We start from the raw sequence: 17,251 nt of genomic DNA, 5'->3' as shown, positions 1-17,251 counted from the left end.
AAGCTTTGTATCTTTTGCAAAGAAATCTGAGCATGCACCGAAAGTGCCTAATAAAAAATATGAATGAAAATCCATCCAGTATGTTCGTGAAATAGACTATTGAAGGGAATATGAAGGGCAACCAAATTATCTCTGCATAATTTCATGGAAACAGAAAGACTCTCGGCTATTAACGATAAAAGTTTAAACACCCCTCTCGACAATCTGCTCGAATCAGAATTTCTAAATATATCAACTATCCCTTTAATTATTGAGGTTTCTTGTTTCATGCTACTCAACTAATATTTGTTTGGTATTATGTTTGAAGTTATTACAAAGTTTTTCAACACCGTTGAAATAGGTCTCAATAGATTCAACTCGATAACTTGCTTGAAGAGAAAAAATAAACATTATCTCCTCGTATTTACAAAACTGCATACAACTCTAACCACGGGAAACCTTAGATGGTTAAATCTCCTCACATATTCCAATATGGGAACTGTAAAAGGATCTTTCAATGATAATTTTGAGCAGAACTGCATGAACATCTTAACACTCACTTGATTCCGAATAACAGACTTGAAAGGAATTTGGTTTGATCTACTAAGGTTATCTATCTGTCATTTCCACTGCCGGAGATCGATAGAGGTGTTGTTGAACCTGCTTCAATATCCACATCCCCGTTTTCATAGGTTGGCGAATATGTGCCAACCTTGTCAAAATGTGATGAATTTGGATACGAATGCACAAAATCTTCAAACTGGGCGGTATCCGTGCCGGTACTGCCACTTCCATGACCCTTTTTGTTATCATATCGCCAGGCGATGGCACCACTTCTGGCAGCAGCACCTCCCCTTCCAAGTATTGTACTACTTGTCTCATTGTCGGCCTTGCGTCTGGTGCATTGTTCGAACACATCAATCCGAGCTTGATTACAATGATTGCCTCTACCTCATCGAAATCACCATTCACTCCACTTTGCGATTGTTCCCACACCCAATCCACCAGAATCAGCTCTTCGAGCAATGCCTTTGGTTCAATAGGTCTCCTCCAGCATGCCACTTCAAGTAAAAGTGCATCAAATGCAAACACATCGGTAGCCATTGTAGGCTTACCGGTTTTCGTAAGTTCGGGTGCTAGATAACCCAATGTACTGACCACCTTGGTTGTGCTTGGGTTCGTGCCCTGCTCGTATAACTTAGCCAGACCAAAGTCACCGAGCCTTCTGTTTAGCTTGGAATCTGATAGCACATTGTCTGCCTTGATATCTCTATGGATCACAGTTTGTTCCCATTCTTCATGCAAATATGAAAGACCCGAAGCAACACCTTTGATTATCTTGAACCTCTCGTCCCAACTGAGAACTCGTTTAGGTTCATCAAACAGGTACTTATCCAAGCTACCATTAGGCATATAATCATATACAATCAACAGATCGCCCCGGCAACGACACCACCCAAGGAGCGGAACCAGATTCCGATGTCGAAAACGGCCAATGGTCGCAATCTCTGACACGAATTCACTTAGACCTTGTTTCGATTCATGAGAAATCCGTTTGACAGCAACCTGAGTGTTTGTACTCGGCAAAGTTCCTTTGTAAACTCTGCCAAATCCACCAAATCCAATCAGATCTGTCTCTGAAACCCCTCGTTGCTTTCTTGAGCTCTTGGTAAGAAAACCTGTGAGGACCAATTTCAAGTTCCCATGCCTCGATTACGTCCGATCCCTTGAATCTTCGGACAAGGTAAAACGAGATGAAAACAATCGATATTATAACAACAACAGCTGCAAATGTAACACAGAGGATTAAGACAGTGTGATTCTGTTTAGGCCTCGCAAGAGAAGGCAAAGAAGATAAAGACAGAGATTGAGCCTCCCCACTCATGTTGAAGCTCCATCCCAAGATATAGTGAGATCTCGCAAGCAAACCAGTTGAAGCTGAAAACCCCACAAACATGGAATCCTGGAGAATTGATGAAAGATTCACATCAATGGACAAAATTGAGGAACTTGGTTTCTCAGAAAACAGTGAAAGCTTTACATCTAATCGATTTTTGGATGAATCATAATCGATCCAAGTCTGAATTTGTCTCCCACTATTGAATAGCAACTCTTTTTTTGTCGAGTTTTAAGAAAATACGCAGCCGAAGCTGAAGCAATTGATTTCATGCTATTGAGATTAACATCAACATGGTTATCATTAATATCATCGAACTCCAAATCTTTCACGGTATCGAACTCTACTGCAAATATATGGTCGCTTAAGTCCCTATTCTCGTTTGCTTTAAGCAAGCCTAGTTACTGACTGGGAGAGCTCGAAAGCTGTTTTGAAGGGGAATGAACGAAGGCAATGCCATGGCCACCGAGCTTTTTGTACTCGGAAACAGTGGCGAAAACGAAAGCAGTCGAGAAAGAAGAAACTTTGCTGTCTTTGAGTTCTTGAATCGAAATGGAGATGAGTAAAAAGCATGGCGACTTACACGAGACGTTGTGTTGGTTATGTTGGGTTTTTTTTTTTGGCAAATTTTGAATCTCACGTTATTTTTCTATAAGTAAACTCCATATTGATTCTATATAAAGAGAATGAAAAATTCTTTTGTTATAAATAGAGTTATCATCCTCCTTAGTTTAGCATCCTATAAATATAAACTTTCTTCTATATTAAAGGCTATTTGTATTCTCTCTCTCTTTGTAATATTTTCTCTATTAGTGAAATATTATTTTAGTAGTGTTTGAGGACGTAGGCATAATTTTGGTCTAACATCGTTAAATTTTGGTGTTCTCTTTTATGTCTATTTAATAGTTATTGTCGGATATAGTTTTTGTTAATTATTGTTCTATTAAAATTACTTGTCTTGGTAGTTCTGTCTAATGAGAGTGGATTTTAAGAGGGACCATTATGACCCCTCCATTATTTCCTGGGAATCTACCTTGGGGTGATTTTTAGTAAAATCGTTTTTACACTAGTAACCTAGATAATAGTTTCAAGGTGAAATTGTTATTATTGGTAGAAATTAACCCGAATTTCACAACAATTGGCATCAAAGCTCTTGGTTTATTTGAGTATGCTCTGTGGTTGCGGCTTAGGCTGCTCTTCCACATCATAAAAAAAATTTCCTTGGGCTAATTGACATTCTGCATTGACAGCTATTAAATAGAATTTATAGGAGAAATGACAGACAACAGAAAAACATCCACATCGTCGTCAACAACTTCTTCATCTTCAATTTTGACAAGAAATGTTGTGACAAATGTTAAATTTGCAGTGGAGATTTTTAATAGCACCGGTTATTTCGGCATGTGGCAAAGTGAGGTTCTAGATGCCTTATTTTAGCAGGGTTTATACATTGCTATTGAAGGAGAGAAACCAGATGATGTTGAGGAGAAAGAATGGAAGAGGATCAATAGATTGACATGTGGTACTATTCGATCGTGTCTTTCTAGAGAGCAGAAGTATGCATTTTCTAAGGAAACTTCTGCAAGTAAATTGTGGAAGGCACTATAGGAGAATTTTTTGAAGAAAAGCGGTCAGAACAAGCTCTACATGAAAAAGAGGTTGTTCCGCTTCAACTATGTACCAGATACCACTATGAATGATCACATTACTAGCTTTAATTAGCTGGTGACTGATCTGATAAATATGGACGTGACTTTTGAAGACAAAGATCTGGCTCTGATGTTGATGGGATCACTTCCTGATGAGTTTGAGTATCTTGAAACTACTCTACTTAATGGGAATGTTGATGTGTCTCTCAGTGAAGTAACAACTTCCTTATATAGTTATGAATTGAGGAAAAAAAGAAAAACAAGAAAACACAAGTGTCGAAGCAGAAGCTCTTGTTGTTAGAGGCCGTTCGAAGAGTCAAAATAAAGGAATGAGAGGGAGATCGAAGTCAAAGTCCAGATTGAGCAAAGATGAATGTGTCTTTTGTCGAGAAAAGGGGCATTAGAAGAAAAAATGTCCCAGGCTAAAGAATAAAGGCAAACCTGAAAGGGGAAAGGCTGTCTGAGAGTCAAATATGGTCAAGTATGATGATGCAGATTCAAATTTCGCATTCGCTGCTACGCCATCAACCAGCTGTTTCAGTTCATGGTTGTTATATTCAACTTGTAGCCACCATATGACCCTCAATAGAGAATGGTTATTTGATTTTAAAGAACTAAAAGGTGGAATTGTCTATACAACATATAATTTCCTTCTTGAAACACTTGGGATTGGTTCAATTCGCTTGAGAAATCAGGATGGATTAATCAGAATCTTAACAGGTGTCTATTATTTACCAGATTTAATAAGAAATCTCATCTCTATGGGAACCTTAGAGTCAAAAGGTTTAGAAATGAGGGCAAAAGATGGGATTATAAAGATTATCTCTGGTGCACTGGTGATAATGAAGGGAATCCGGAAAAGAAATAATGTGTATTACTTTATGGGTAGTACAATTGTTGGGACAGCAGCAGTGGCAGCTTCTACTGATGAACAGGAGTCAGAAGCAACCATGACATATGTGCTTGGGGCATGTTGGTGAAAAATCCTTGAAATTGTTGATAGATCAAGGATTATTGAAGGGTGTTCGGGCTTGCAAATTAGTTTTTTGTGAGCATTGCATCAAAGGGAAGAAGACGAGGGTGAAATTTGGAACAACAACCATGATACTAAATGTATTTTAGATTATGTTCATTCAGATGTATGGGGGCCTTCCAAGACAATTTCATTGGGAGGAACACACTATTATGTCACCTTTGTTAATGATTTTTCCCAGAGAGTTTGGGTATATATAATGAAGACAAAGGATGAGGTGCTAGGTTTTTTCCTTAAATGGAAAAAGATTGTGGAGACTCAAATAGGTAGAAAAATCAAACGTCTTCGTACAGACAATGGTGAAGAGTACAAAAATTATCCATTTCTGAAAGTCTGTAAAGAAGAAGTTATTGTCATGCACTTCACTGTCAGATATACACCACAACAGAATGGGGTGGCAGAGCGTATGAACCGGACATTAGTAGAGAAGGTTCGGTGTATGTTGTTTAATGCTATGCAAAGAATTTTGGGATGAGGCTTTGGTCTATGATTGTCACCTTGTCAACCGCTTACCATCAACTGCTATTGGTGGTAAAACACCATTAGAGAAATGGTTTGGAGAACCTGCTACAAATTATGATTCCTTACATATGTGTGGTTCCACTGCATACTACCATGTTAAGGAGTCAAAGCTGGATCCAAGAGCAAAGAAGTCGATCTTTATGGGAATCACCTCTGGTGTGAAAGGCTATCATCTTTGGTGTCCAGAAACAAAGAAAATAATCTTCAGCAGGGATGTTACCTTTGATGAATCTACCATGTTAAGAAATGTGACTTCAGAAAAATTGGAGCAGACAGATGGAACTCCCAAACAGGTGGAGTTTGAAGGAAGCAGAATTGTCCCAGCCAGTAAAGAAACTGATGTTGACTCTCGTATGGTAGAAGAAGAGTCAGATGAAGAAGAGGTTCAGACCCAAGGACCTCCACAGTAACATGAATCAATTACACTCAGAAAGGGAAAGAGGATCATTAGACAACCTGCTCGTTATGCTGATATGGTCTCTTTTGCATCACTAATTACAGTTGATGACGTTCCTCCCACTTTTAATGAAGCAATCCAAAGTTCAGAACATAAAAAGTGGAGGATCGCCATGAATGAAGAAATACAATCCCTTCAAAAGAATCAGACGTGGAAACTAGCTAGTCTTCCAAAGAAAAAGAAGGCAATTGGGTGCAAGTGGGTAACATCCGCTACAAAGCAAGATTGGTGGCTAAAGGCTACGCTCAAACGAAAGGAGTTGATTATAATGAAGTATTTTCTCCAATTGTAAAACATTCCTCCATCAGAATGTTGTTGGCTTTGGTAGCGCAGTTGAATTTCGAACTAGTTCAGATGGATGTAAAAACTGCATTTTTACATGGAGACTTGGATGAGAAAATCTACATGACTTAGCCATATGGATTCAAAGTTACTGAAAAAGAAGATATGGTGTGCAAATTAGAAAAATCGTTGTACAGATTGAAGCAATCTCCAAGGCAGTGGTACAAGTGATTTGACAAGTTTATGATAGGGCAGAAGTACACAAGAAGCAAATACGATCATTGTGTGTATTTACGCAAGCTACAAGACGGATCCTATATATATCTTCTTCTTTATGTTGATGATATGTTGATAGCTTCCAGGAGTCAGACAGAAATTGCAAAACTAAAGACTCAATTGAATAGGGAGTTTGAGATGAAGGGTCTTGGTGAAGCGAAGAAGATTCTAGGCATGGAGATATCAATGGATAAGAAATTGGGGAGGCTTTGTTTGTCTCAGAAAGAATATCTGAGGAAGGTACTAAAATATTTTGGCTTGAATGAGAAGTCAAAACCAGTTAGTACACCTCTTGCTCCTCATTTCAAGCTCGGTGCATCCATGTCACCTAAGGATGATGCAGAACGAGAATACATGTCAAAGGTTCCGTATGCAAGTACTGTTGGTAGCTTGATGTATACAATGGTGTGTACGAGACCCGATATTTCACAGGCAGTTGAGGTTGTGAGCTGATATATGCATGATCCTAGAAATGAGCATTGACAAGCTGTGAAATGGATTCGGCGGTATATTCTTAACACTGTAATGTTGGTTTGGTCTTTCAGCAGGACAAACGATATGGTCAATGTGTAGTTGGGTATTGTGATTCAGACTATGCAGGTGAATTGGACAAGCGTCGATCAACTACTGGTTATGTGTTTACATTTGCAAAAGCACCAGTTAGTTGGAAGTCCACCTTACAGTCAACAATGGCTTTGTCTACTACAGAGGCAGAGTATATGGCAGTTACAGAGGCTGTGAATGAGGTAATTTGACTTCAAGGGTTGCTTGGTGAATTGGGAATGGAATAGAAGCACATCAAAGTGCACTGTGACAGTCAGAGTGCTATTCATTTATCAAAGAACCAGGTTTACCATGCAAGGACGAAGCACATTGATGTTCGATATCGCTTTGTATGAGAGATTCTAGAAGAAGGTGGAGTCATAATCCAGAAGATTCGGACCACTAAGAATCCTGCTGATATGTTAACAAAAGTGATGACTGCGGTCAAGTTTAAACATTGTTTAGACTTGGTCAATATTGTTCCAAATTGAAAGATTAATTTACAGAGACTACTGAAGATTGGATTTTTGAGAGATGTGTGCGGAATTTGCCAATGTGGAGATTTGTTAGTTTTTTGGCAAATTTTGAATCTCACATTGATTTTGTATAAGGAGGATGATAAATTCTTTTGTTATAAATAGAGCCCTCCTCTTCCTTAGTTTAACATCCCACAAATATAAGTCTTATTCTATATTAAAGGCTATTTGTACTCTTTCTCTCTCTTTGTAATATTTCATCTATTAGTGAAATATTATTTTAGTAGTGCTCGAGGACGTAGGCATAATTTTAGCCTAACCTCCTTAAATTTTAGTGTTCTCTTTTATGTCTATTTAATAACTATTGTCGGGTATAGTTACTGTTAATTATTGTACTATTAAAATTACTTGTCTTGGTAGTTCTGTTTAAGGAGAATGAGTTTTAAGAGGGACCATTGTGACCCCTCCACTCTTTCCTGTGAATCTACCTTAGGGTGATTTTTAATACAATCGTTTTCACACTAGTCACCTAAATAATAATTTTCAAGGTAAATTTGTTATTATTGGTGGAAATTAATCCGAATTTCACAACAGGTTAAACAGAGTAACCCATTGTTTAAAATGTCTGCAACTCCGGTTAAGCTAACGTTGTTGTTGGCTGACCCATGAAATCCATTGAAGATGAACTGAACTGGTTGTAAAAAAACTTGCTCTGATGCAAAAGCAAGGAAAACCCAGAAAAATATCAGCTTCTTCGCCGTGGGAAATGATTTGGAATTGAATTTCTTTGATGTTCTGGTTGAAGAACAAACGAGAGAAAATTTTTATACAGAAATGGCGAGAATCTTAAGCAGAAAACTGAAGGAATTCTAGTCTAACGTGAGATTTATAGAAGAGAATGATTAAAAGACAACTCGATGGTTCAAAAGAGCCATTTAAAATTTGAGACAACCACCAGTTCGAACCATATGCAAGCATATAGTTTGGTGGAGTTTTGAGGAAAAAATAAAATGCTTTTCTGAAAAATAATAAGGGTTTAAATTTTTTATTTTATTTTTATAGTAAATATTCAATATTTTATTTTTTTATTATAATTAAAATATTTTAAAAAATGAAATGCTTTTCTGAAAAATAAATCACTTTAACTAAGACAGTCTTAAGCATTTAAAATAATATATATATATATATATATAGTTTGAACAGCATATATCCATTAAATGCGTCAATAAATTCTGTCCTTGTTTCCACTTAGAAACAAAATCGAATTTTACTTGGTATTATTAAGTTGAAATCAATCTATCAAAATTTAAATATTATATTTAAACTTTTTATGTTGATATCAAAATTTAAGTTGAGTATAATATTATTAAGTTGAATATTATAATGCGTCAATAATATGTATTAAGTTGAAATCAATCTATCAAAATTTAAAATGATAATATTATTAAGTTGAGTATTTTATATTATTTAAATTTAAAAATAATCACCCGAAAAATTTGGCCTTTAAACTCTTCCCTCCCCTATAAATAACACCCCTTCCATGCAAACATCACCACATCAATTCCTTCTATTTCTTCTATTTTTACTTAATCAATTCCTTCGATTTTTTGTTGAAAGGTAAAATTATTTTTTATTATATTATATTTATTTTATATACGGTTATTTGAAAAAAAAATATTTTACTAATTATTTTGTATTATTTTTTGCTGTTGTAAAATTAGAAAGTGTGATCATACCTCGAGACATATTTATCGATACGGTAACAATATAAAATTGTATTATTTAAATAATTGTGAACTTTTTTAATTTTTTTATTTCATATACTATTTATTTAATTATGCGTATTTCAGCTATTGTTTTTGCAGATATAAGACTCTCAATCTTTCAAACTCTCAGAATGACGTGAATTTCAGTTATTGTTTACTATGATGGAGAAATCCGGGAAGATGAAACTGGTCATCTTCGCATCAAATCATTATGTCAGAATATCCTTCAAGAGAAACATAACTCTTGAGGAGCTGATAACGAAAATTTCAAAGAATATTTCATGTTGGAAGTACTAGAAGATTGTCCTCACTTTAGTATAGATTTCCAACCACAGTATTTTCGTTAACTTATACAGTGTTCGAACTATCCAACGATGACAATGTTGCTATAATGGTTGATTCTAAAAAATCATTATTCATACGCCGATACAAAAATGTATGTGAAATTTGTTGAAGTGTATGTTGTTTGTGGTATGTCATCACGCTCCCACTATGGGATGGCTCAACAAGCTGATCAAGTTGACAGGACAACTCAAGTAATATGTAATGATTTTAACTCATTAATGGGAAATCCATATCATGGTTCCATCCCATCAAGTTCAATGGGGAGACATTCATCAGCAACTTCTTACGATCTGTACCGAGGTGCACAAACAATCTGTATGTCAACATCGCGTCTAATTCAAGGGAAAGACATTCATCTGTCAATTTCTTTGACCTGAATATGGAGATGCCCTCGACGCAACAATCTGTGCAGTACCCATTTGACACGATGCCTTCAAGCTCTAGGGGGAGACATTCAACTGTGAGCTTCTTGTTGGGACCGTCGGCGCACCCCATGGCGCAGCTGAAACAAAACTCGACGGTCTCACCAGCGATTCAAGTATGAAAAACTGAAATCGGAAGGAATGGATGCGAATACTTACATCGAGTTCCTTGAAAAACAGCAAGGACAACAGTGAATACTGGTGGTGTAGATCAGTTCGAATCGTAAGCCTCCACGAAATCACGTCTCGGTCTCTACTTCGTTCACCCGATTGAGAGCAACATTTTTCTTCCCCAAAACAGTTTTGAGAGAAAAACGACTGAAGGTTTTGTGTGTGTGTTCTAAAACGGCTGCTAGACCTAACACACCCTTTTATAGCCAAGTTACCCTAATCATATTAAGGTTTTATTATTTTAAATTAATTAAATCTATATTTAATTAATTAATATTCAATAATCATTTTATATCCAAGTTACTCTAATCATATTGGGGATTTTTATTATTTCAAATTAATTAAATCTATATTTAATTAATTGAAATTAAATATTCGGAATTATTAAAACATATATTTAATTAACTCTAGATATATATTTTAGTAACGTACAACAAATTGTACATCTTTGCTCATTTCAATCCTAGGGTGTGACCTTGTAGGTTCTTGTAACGTTAGCAATAATTATTAGGATAATCCTAGTATTACATACAATGAGTGACATCTAGCAATATATCATTGTCACCTAAGTTACAAGAAAATATGATTCGATATATCATCTTGGTGATTAACTCTTTTATGTATTACATCCTTATGTCCTTTATATCTAGAATAGACACAAATCTTGGAATAGTCACACTTGTATATCCCATCTATTGTTTTTTGATATCTAGAGTAGACTATAATTAACGAATAGTTTATGATATCTCATATCAACTTATTCGAGCATGACCATGCGTTTCTAGTCTTACTCAATCAAGTGGCCTGTAATATATTTCCTATTATGTAGGAAGGGCGAATCCTATCTTAATCATACACACCTACTACATATATTGAGATATATTCAATAACAATCTTTATAGAGCAACCAGTTACGGAGCTTGTTTAGCTGCATCGAAACATACAACAATATATGTTGGGATAATATTGATATCAAGTCTGAGGATCATACATATAGTCATCACCATGAGCAATATTATGACTGTCACATAATAATCCAAGATATATGCTTATGGTAAGTCAATCCAATACATTGTTCTCTAACACTATAATCATGTATCAATTCTGACATCTCTATGTCAATGACAACTTGTTGTCATCAATCAATAACATGTTAGTCTTAAGCGTATTATTATTGTCCATGCCCATAATAATACTTGACTAGGGATCTTTTAATAATAACAATTATGTCATTTTATGGACTTTATTATCTTCCATTTTATGTCAAACACATATATATATAAATGAAAATAATAACGGCAATGCCTTTATTAAATAAAATCGGTAAATAAAAATATTGTTACAATCATCATATGATTGGTCTTTGGGCATACTCTAACACTTCTTCGACCTCAATGTCGAGATGCCTTAAAGTTTAAGGGGAAGACATGCAACTATCAGCTTGTTCGACCTAAATGTTGACATCGTGGAGGAACCCTCATCTCCACTAGAAGAACTTCTTCGTGAGCCAGGTGCGGATGGTCTTACAAGTCATATTGCTAAAATACTTCAGTAAAAAATCAGTTTATCAAACATGTTTTAAAAATATGACCACTACCCCCATCCAATCACCAGAATGTGTAGGTACCCCATAACCATACACCCACACATACACCCAGTAATTACCTTATACATATAGCATAAGACCTATGGTAAGGACTTACTCTGAGCACAAAACAAAGGAACCTGCGGTAAGGTCTTGCAAGTCATAGACTAAGTATATATACTTCCTCACATAATACCCTAATGACAGTAATAAACATGTATGTATTTGAGTGAAAACGACAATTTAATCCATTAAAACATGAAAATATTCTAGACTCAGAAATCATATACATAAATACAATAATCAGAGATCATATCAGAAATATACAGTAAATCAGATATTAGATAAACAATATTCAAAAAATCAGGTATCGTGTCGTAAAAATATTCAGTATCATCAGAAATCTAAAACAGTTCAGATGAATAGTTTAAAACTGTAATGTAACACCATCAGGAAACACACTTGTACCGGTCTGAGTAGTTTGATAGGAAAACCTACTACTAAGTCTATCGATCACGATCAGCGGCAGCGTTAGATCCTATGAATCAAAAAATACATATTGGAATCCTAATATGAATAATAATAACCACTATTTAAACAATTTACATAAACCTATGAGTAACTCTCGAAGAACGTGGATATGACAGACAAGAAGCACCAGATCTAACCGACCTTCGGTCGGGTGAAACAAGAGTAACTTCATAAAAATATTTTCTCGAATCAATTTCATAACCAAATCTAAAATAAATAAGCAAAAATGCTAAAATACTAAGCATTTTTGGATTAACGGGTCTATTTAGGCTTTTGAGTCATAATTTGGCAAAACAAATTGTAAAATTAGACTCAGAACGTCGAAAAACATCAAGATAAAAGTTTTTGAAAAAATTTAATGGTTTGTCAATGATCAACGATCAATGGTCAACGGCTTACATATTCGGTTCGAGTTGGACCCGGTAGGTCGGGTTGGACAGGTGGGTCGGATCGGGTCAGCTCGTTTCTAGAAACCCACCATGCAGTGGGATTTCCCCACGTGTAGCGACGGTGCGTGGGGGAGCGTGCAGGGCCATCCAAGGTCAGAAAAATAGCAGAAAAATTCCTATATGCTAAAATACTAAGCATTTTTGGATTAACGGGTCAATTTAGGGTTTTTGGGTCATAATTTGGCAAAACAAATTGTAAAATTAGACTCAGAACGTCGAAAAACGTCCAGATAAAAGTTTTTGAAAAACTTTAATGGTTTGTTAATGATCAACGATCAATGGTCAACGGCTTACATATTCGGTTCGGGTTGGACCCGGTAGGTCGGGTCGGACAGGTGGGTCGGATCGGGTCAGCTCGTTTCTAGAAACCCACCATGCAGTGGGATTTCCCCACGTGCAGCGACGGTGCGTGGGGGAGCGTGCAAGGCCATCCAAGGTCAGAAAAATAGCAGAAAAAATCATATATGCTTTTTAAGGGGTTTTGAGACACTTACCAAGCTCAGTTCACAGAGGTGAACAACAAAGAGTTTGTTGAAAACATTTTGATATTTCGATATAACAAATTAAGTTAAATGAATTTTAAGATTTTCCAAATGATTTTCTAAGTATATTCGATAGAATTATTCGAATATCAAAACATTACTCCAAATCTTTCAAAGATCATTTTTAATCCTTACTCAAGTGTAAAATTAAGTTTTAATCTTAAAACAATTTCAAAATATTTTTACAAAGTATTTCGAACCATTTCAAAGCCAAAAATTCCATATTGCTCAGAGGGAACCGATTCCCCCCTGAATGGTTTGGCTCCGAGAATTCCAGTATGCTCGAAGGGAACCGATTCCCCCCCAGGGGGTACCGATTCCCCCTTGTATAACGGTCGTAATATTTGAATTTTACACTTAGGGAACCGATTCCCCATAGGGGGTACCGATTCCCCCCACGCTCCAAGCTGTTTTATTAATTGTTTTCACACTAAAACGGCTATATTATTTTCTCTAATCATCCCCAACATTCAGAAGTGATTCAAGGTGTATTTAAGCAAGCTTAGAAGCCATTGATCAATAACAAGAAACATCAAGCAATTAGAATCAAGAGAGAATCAAAGAGAAAGCATCAAACCTCAAGTTTGAGCATTTCAAGCCTATTTTTCATTCAATATTCATTTTGCTTTCAAGAACACTTATTGTGCTCAACTGTATTTATTCTTGAGTGTTCTTTCTTTGTTCTAGAATTGTGCAAACATATTTACCTTGTGAGGTTTTCTTGTAAGTTTGCAAATTTTTATTTCTCTTTAAGAAAAGAGTGTTCTCAAGAATTGGGGTATATTCTTGAGGGACTTGTAAGGTTATCTCTTTGGCCTCAAAAGAAAGAACAAATTAGTGAATTTGTTGGAAAATCCTTAGTGTGGATAGCTAAGGTAGTGGACGTAGACTTTGGTTGATAAAGTCGAACCACTCTAAATCGCTGTGCAATTTCTTTCAATTTTCTGCAAAAGCTTCCAACAAAATTTTTATTGCCAATTCACCCCCCTCTTGGCCGATTCAGTCAATCGATTAACTCAACAATTGGCATCAGAGCCTAACTCATTTGAAGGTTTAATCGCCTCTTGAGTCGATTCGGGAAGAGTTTTATCGATAATCAAAGTCATCAATGGCCTCCGCTTCAAACTTCGACTCCGGTCTCGATTCGATGCCCGTCAACAAGCCTCCTTTCTTCAATGGAGCTAACTATGCCTATTGGAAGAATAGAATGATGTACTTCATTCAAGCAAGTGACATGGGAGCATGAAATGCTGTAGAAGAAGGATACATCAAACCTCTCACTCATCCAAGGTTGTGGAATGAAGGAGAGACAAGAATGTTCCAGCTCAACTCCAAAGCCATCCATATTATTTTTTGTGCTCTTGGACCAGATAAATATGGAAGAGTTTCATCGTGTACAACCGCCAAAGAAATATGGGACAAACTTCAAGTCACTCATGAAGGTACCGATGAGGTAAAGAAATCTAAAATTAGTATTCTAACGCATAACTATTAAAATTTCAGGATGAAACCAAATGAAGATATCAAAGCTATGACAGATAGATTTTCAACGATTGTCAATGGTCTCAAATCATATGGAGAGATCATTTCAAATGAAAAGCTTGTGAGGAAGTTAGTCTACTCCCTCCCAAAATCGTGGCAATCAAAGAAGACGGCAATCATCGAGTCTAAGGACTTAACGTCCTTAACTCTTGAAGAGCTAATTGGGTCACTCCTCACTTATGAAATGATGCTCGAAGATGAGGTGGACCTCGACAAGATTGACGAGACACCAAGGAGAAGGAGAAGAAGAAAAAACATTGGAGTTGCTCTCAAATCCACAAAAGATGAGAGTGATTCGAATGACGATGACGAGGAAATGGCATTGTTTGCCAAACGGTTCAGAAAAATGATGAGACCTTATCGAGGAAGAAAATTCAAATGAAATGAAGGCCTCAAAAATGAACCGAAAGAGAAGGACCCAATCATTTGCTATGAATGCAAAAAGCCAGGGCATGTCAAATATGATTTCCCACAATTGAAGAAAAAGGGTCAATCAAAGAATAAGCACAGGGCTCATGTGGCTACATGGAGTGATGAAGAAAGTTTCGATGAAGAGGAACAAGAAGTAGCTAACTTGTGCTTGATGGCATTCGGGGAAGATTCTAAGGTAACCTCTAACTCATCCGATTTTGATGATTTATCATATGATGAGTTATTAGAGGAATATAATGGGTTGGCTTCGGATTATGAGAAATTATTTTTAAAATATAAAAATGATGTTTCAAAATTGAAAATTGAAAACAAACTCATATCCAAAACCAACAATGATCTTGAAAGTAAAATCAAAGATTTGCAAATCAAACTAGAAGAGTTTGAAAAGAAAAATTTAGATTTGCAAAATTTACTTTCAAAGATCAATGATGATTATCAAAAGAAAATTGATGATATTAAAACTTCTTTTGATAAAGTTGGAACAAAATATTTTGAAAAAGGTGGAAATTCAAAATCCAACTTTGTTAGAAAAAGTTTTAGAAACTACAATCATAGAGGTCCCCAAAGAACCTCTAATGGAAAAATCGTTAGAAGTATGTGGGTTCCTAAAGAACTCATTACTACTAAAGATAAAAATATCCTGCACAAATGGATACCTAAGGAGACTAGGATTTTGAAAACTAATGAATATGGACCCAAAAGAATTTGGGTACCAAAAATAAAAAATTAATCTATGTTTGTAGGGAAAAGAGCATTGCTACAAGGCACGAGAAACAAATTCAAATTCATGGTACCTTGATAGTGGATGCTCAAGACACATGACCGGAGACAAAAGCCTGTTCATTGAGCTTAACGCTAAAAATGGAGGAGAAGTGACTTTTGGAGACAATTCAAAAGGTCACATTGAAGGTATTGGTACAATAGGTAATACTCTTCCATACAAATTAAAAATGTTTTATATGTGAATGGATTAAAGCATAATCTATTGAGTATTAGTCAATTATGCGATAAAGGATTCAATGTCTTATTTGAAATTAATGGTTGTAAAGTCATTGACATTGCATCTAATCGGATTATGCATGTTGGTCATAGAATAGGAAACATATACATGGTGCATTTAGATTCTTTTGATATGACTAATTTATGCCTAGTTGCTAAGGATGAGCATGATAGTTGGTTATGGCATAGGAGAATAGGACATGCTGGTATGAGTGTTTTACAACGGTTAGTTCAAGGAGAATTGGTTCGAGGGCTGCCTAAACTAAAATTTGATAATGATAAAATCTGTGATGCTTGTGCTAAAGGAAAACAAAAGCGAGTTTCTTTTAAATCCATTAATGATGTATCAACTAGTAGAGTTTTACAATTGATCCATTTAGATCTTTTTGGGACAACTAGAACTACTAGCTTGGTTGGAAAAAAATATGCATTTGTCTTGGTAGATGACTATTCTAGATATACTTGGGTTCTATTCTTAAGTACAAAAGATGAAGCATTAGAACATTTCATCACATTTTCAAAAATTATCCAAAATGAAAAAGGTTACTCTATAACTAGTGTTAGGAGTGATCATGGAACTGAATTTGAAAATATTGGATTTATTGAATTTTGTAACTCTAACGGTATTAGCCATAATTTTTCAGCACCTAGAACCCCTCAACAAAATGGAGTTGTTGAGAGGAAAAATCAAACTTTAGAAGAAATGGCTAGAACCATGCTTTGTGAAAATAATTTGCCAAAATATTTTTGGGCGGAAACCACAAATACCGCTTGTTATGTTGTAAATCGAGTAATGATTAGGCCAATTTTAAAGAAAACTCCATATGAAATTTTCAAAAATAAAAAGCCTAACATTAGTTATTTTCATCCTTTTGGATGTAAATGTTTTGTTTTAAACAACGGTAAAGAAAACCTTGGCAAATTTGATGCTAAAAGTGATGAAGGAATTTTTCTGGGTTATTCCTTAAATTCTAAAGCTTATCGTGTATTTAATAAAAGAACTTTAGTTGTAGAAGAGTCTATACATGTTGTTTTCGATGATAATCCCCTTCCGAGGAAGGATTCTTGTGTGAATGATGATGTAGGTGTTATAAATACAAATGACGTTAGACATGACGTTGGAGAACCATCATCAAAGGAAAAAATGAAAAATGAGGAAACTCATGATCCTCTTGAGAATCCAACCATTGAAGAAAGGGAAGTATCTTATCCAAGAGAGTACAACTATGTCAAGGATGGTGAAATTATAGGTGATCCATCCAAAGGGGTAACTACTCGATCTTCTCTTAGAAATATTTGTAATTATGATGCATTTATTTCATGCATAGAGCCTAAGAACATCAAAGAAGCATT

The 17,251-nt window shown here is 35.7% G+C and overlaps 1 pseudogene; it reads right to left on the bottom strand.

The window, feature by feature from the left end:
- Positions 1-536: 536 nt before the first annotated feature.
- On the bottom strand, positions 537-9,720 carry LOC120143858 (annotated as a pseudogene).
- Between the last annotated feature and the right edge of the window lie 7,531 nt (positions 9,721-17,251).

This window comes from Hibiscus syriacus, unplaced genomic scaffold, assembly GCF_006381635.1.
Source record: "Hibiscus syriacus cultivar Baekdansim isolate YM2019G1 unplaced genomic scaffold, ASM638163v2 tig00110864_pilon, whole genome shotgun sequence".
Classification (NCBI taxonomy): Eukaryota; Viridiplantae; Streptophyta; class Magnoliopsida; order Malvales; family Malvaceae; genus Hibiscus; species Hibiscus syriacus.
This window is presented reverse-complemented; position numbering and strand designations above follow the sequence as displayed.